General features: G+C 50.2%; 1 protein-coding gene across 1 annotated transcript in view; it reads left to right on the forward strand.

Annotated features, from left to right (window-relative positions):
* LOC104286894 overlaps positions 1-4437 on the forward strand; it is an 8696-nt gene that overhangs the window by 2135 nt on the left and 2124 nt on the right. The window lies entirely within an intron of this gene.

Here is a 4437-nt window from a genome sequence, read left to right on the forward strand (position 1 = left end):
CCTACACGAGTTGCTGGTATAGGTATGGCATAGGTAACTTGGGTCTGTCTGTTTAAACTGGTCACACGCCCCAGTAAGTGCTCTGCATGAGTTATGCTGTTGGACTGTGATATCTGCCTCTACTTTCACCTGCTGGTGGAGGCTGTTATTTCCCTGCTGTCCCAGGAAGGGCAATACTGTGTGTCTTTGCTCTGGTGTAGGAGCTCCTTCAGTCTGTTCTCACCGAGTAGCTGTGTGCTGGGTTGGCAGTGCTTGCTCAAAGTCCTCGGCTGAGCTCTGGTGTCTGGTCTTTCAGGCTGCTCTCACTCCCTGAAGGGTGGGCGCGATAATAAAGTTATTCCTCTGAATCAGCTTTGTGGTACTGAAGTTAAGTACTGGTGAGGAGGGAGAAGTGGTCTGGGGGGGGCAGGGACAGACACACGACAAGGCTGCTGGTCTGGACTAGGAGGTGGTGGGATCTGTAAACGCAGGAGTTTGCCTGGGGGTGGGAAGGATGTAGATCTGGGTGCTGATAGCTTTTTAGCTGCTGTGCTCTGCTCGGTCCCGCTGGAGGAGGTGCGGAGTTGCCCACGTCTGCTCTGGGACTTCTGCAGCGGACAACAGCTGGCCATGAGAGAGAAGCACCTGTAACATCTCCTCCCTCGTCACAGCCACTCTTCCATGCTGCTTCTGCTTCCCTCTGAGCCAGACCTCCCAAAGCTGGGTGCGGGAGCAGTCTGACCTTCTGTGCATGCATTGCTGCTGCAGCCTGGTGCAAGTGGCATCTGCTTCCCCAGCCCAGCAAAGACCTCTGAGGAGCATCTTGGCAGAACTGTCCTTGACCTGCAGCTCTCCAGAGACTGTATGTGGAAAACTTCCCCCTCCTTACCTGCAGCTGTGCAGGTCAGGTTGACTGGTACAGCTTTCCTCCCCCGTCCATGACCTGGTTTTGGTTGAATATCTGTGTTGACTCAAAACTTTCTCTTCCCCTGGGAGTAAGGTTCACTACCTCCCACGTGGGACTTGCAGAACTCATCAGTAGCTGTGCTAAGGCTCGCTGCTGTGCTTATCTCTTTTTTTTTTTTTTTCTCTCTCCTTGCTCTAAAGCAGAAACAAGCCTCTAGCAAACTTTTAGCAACTTTTGAAAGGAATAACAAAGGGGAGTAATGGGGAAATGCACAGAGCTGCTTAGCTTAGGGAAAGTCCACAGCTGTGCAGTCTGGAGCTTTATAGTACTTCAAATACTTTAAGGAGTCTTTAGATCAAAGCAGCTACTCTCAGAAGTTTTTCTGATTTACTGGTGTTTTTAAAAATGTTCCTAATGATACAGCCTCTGTTGTAGCTGGCTGCTTGTTCCTTGCCTCTATATGAAACACAGAAGCACTCCCGCCCCAACTTCAGTGTTTTGTCTGCAAAAGCTGAAGCTATTCTAGAACTGACCCTGGCTCAAAGCCAAAATGTCTTCTAGCCCATGTGTGGGGTATGAGGTTTGCCCTGCCTGACCCAGCTAGTGATGGGGAAGAGGAAACACCTGGAGATGATTCCTGTGACAGTGATCTCCATAAAGGACAAAAATAAAGCAACTCTAAAAGCAAAGCTGCTCAAGGCTAAGAAAAATCCCATCCTGGCAGCTCCCACTGTCCATGGACTTGTTATCTGTGCAGGTTCTGGTCTGCTCTGCCACACGGTCTAAACAATACTTGAGTACTTGTCTCTTAGAAGCATTTTGGGATCCCCTTCAGGGCTGGTGTGAAGTCCGGCTATCCCACAGCAACGTGGAAACCCTGTTTGTGGGCCTGTGTCTGGAGGGAGATCTGACCTCGCTGTTTCCAACCACTTATAGTTTTATCCTTTGGAAGTAGCTTTGGGATTAGCTGCAAGTGATGGCACAGCTAACAACTCTTCTTTATGAGAAAATTCTAGTCATAGACACTGACTCCCTGGACACTCCTCCAGTTCTGTTGGTACTGTTCCCGTGCTTGGCTATGGTAAGATAATTGCTGGGATCATTCACTGCGTACTATAGACAAGTTTAGCTTTGTGAAGCTGTTCTAGAAAAAGGCATCCTTGAGGAGAAGAGGCTGATTAGATCAGCTGTCCATCTCTTATCACAGTCTAAGTTCATCGGCTCAGCCCTGAGTTGAGCTAAAAGGTCAAATATTTCACCTGTGCTGTTCTCTGTGCTTGATTCTTTCTTGTGATGGACTTTATGACTCTGCAATCATTTGTGCATTAATCCTAGCATGCTAAATAGCATCATTCACTCATTATCTCAATGATGCTGTTTTCAAAAAAAAATCTCTTAGAGTCCAGAAATGGAGAGAACAGAAAAGAATTTTACAAACAGCAAAAACATCCAGCTAATAAAGGTTTAGCTCCCTAACTATTGGAACAGTCACTGCCTCTATCCTCAAGTCCTCCTCTACATAGCAAACCCTGGCTGCTGAGTCCACAATTGGAAAGTGCGGACCTTACAGTGCTCATCATATATTGAAACTTCTGCCCATTGGACTGGCCCAGCATTGCCTCTCTGTTTTTGTCCACCTGCATCTGCTGATTACTGTCCCGCTGGGGTTAACCAGGCTGAGGAGCTACCTAAAGGTCTCTGCTAGAGCCGCTGTACCGGTGAGGACTGCCTGTTAGGAGCTGTGTTCTGTGCGGCAGTTCACCAGATAATTGATTTCACCTTTGTAGCCCTGTTCTGGGTCCTATGCACATCCCCTCACTTCCTGTTCTCCTTACATGAGTCATCTCCATGGCCTCCTCTGGCCCTGCTCCAACAGGTCCACATCCTTCTGATGTTGGGGGCCCCAGAGCTGGAGGCAGCACTGCAGAGGGGTCTCATGAGAGACTATGTCCCGTGAGCCGCTGCCTGGTGCGTGTCCCCTCTCCGTGGACGCAGCACATCTGCGGGCTGTTGGTGGCAGAGTATCAAGAAGGGACGGGCAGGCTGCTGCAGGCTCTCCTGTTGTACACAACCTGGCTGGTCCATTCCCCAAGGCTGGCACAGGGACACCAGGCTTCCCACCGGGCTGGCACAGAGCAGTTATAACCAGTGAGGGGGGCTGGCAGTGACTCCCTTCATCTCCTTCCGAACCCTCCTCACCCACCAGATCTTCGGAAGGTTTGGGTTGCAAGATGAAACCATCAGGTTAGAAGTAGGAGCTCTTCCCACCTTACCTTTGTGCTGGACGCTGGTGCTCTCTCTTTTGGTGCACTCCTCACCATAGACAGCCTGCGTGAGAAAACTCCTGGAGGAACTTCTCCCCACTTTGCACACTTGTATTAATTCCTGTCATCGGTGATGTTCCTATTGTCAGAGTGGTGGAGGCACTACATCTGCAGGAGGTCCAGGTACTTGCCTGCTTTGTGTGACTGGAGCCAAGGCTGTGGGGTGTTGGCAACTCAAGCGTGCAGTGTGTCCCCTTTTTCTTGGAGGGGGACTTGGTCTTGGAGACAGATCTTCAGTCCTGACCCAAATGGCTCCACTTACAGGGAAGTCACCCTGCTATTCAGATGGGGATCCTGGAAGTGTGCTCCTGAAACGGCTAAAAAATAACTCTGCAATTCGAGGCTCAATCTGTCAAACTTCATGCTCTACTCATGACCCGTTGCTGCATCTTCAGGCTGGGAATCTCCTCTTTCCCACACAGGTCTTCTGGACCACAGTTTCTTATACGGGGTGAGGTAAATTGCCTTGGTCCAATGCCTTGGTCCGGGGCATGCAGAGCCCAGACTCCTCTCAGTCCGAGTGCAGAGCAGCATCACCCCACTTTCCCGTCTGCTCTTGCTGTGTCACAGGATGCTTCCAAGCTGGCTGCAGGTTTGTTTCTTCTCATTTTTACGGCATTTTGGTTGCATGTATGTAACTGATTGCTGCAGCCTGAGAGGTTCCCCTGTGGTTACAAGCAAGCCAAGATCACCTGGAAGGAGGGCTGTGCTTTGGGTGCTGTTCCCGGGTCTCAGGAGCTAACTGCAAGAGCTGAAAAACAGCGTGGGGACATCAGCCATCAGGGGATGTTTGGCTCCTTTTGCTCTTCAGTCAACAAACATAACCAGTGGAGTTGACGAGATACTGCTGTAGCTCTAGCTGTGATGGTCTGCCACAAGTTCTTATCATCTCTTTTTGTCCTCCTAATATAGAATAGAATATTTCATTTGGAAGAGGCCTACAACAATCACCTAGTCCAATGTCTATTCATAGAAGAAAGCCATGCTTTGGGGCACACAAAGCTTTCTGCACGTCTCATAGAGAAGCCAGATGCCCGAGCTGGGGAGTGGAGGCAGAACAAGGCTTGGAGGACCCCAGTGCACAGCGAGACCCCACAGAGCTGTAAATGAGGAGCCCCAGCACAGCAGAACATCAACCCACGGGTAAGTACTTGCATGCCAGGTTGCTGGCAGCGCCCTCTCCGCTGCAAAGGCAGCTTGGATATCAGGAATGTCACCAGCTTTACA

Source organism: Charadrius vociferus, unplaced genomic scaffold (assembly GCF_000708025.1).
Source record: "Charadrius vociferus isolate BGI_N301 unplaced genomic scaffold, ASM70802v2 scaffold165, whole genome shotgun sequence".
Taxonomy (NCBI): Eukaryota; Metazoa; Chordata; class Aves; order Charadriiformes; family Charadriidae; genus Charadrius; species Charadrius vociferus.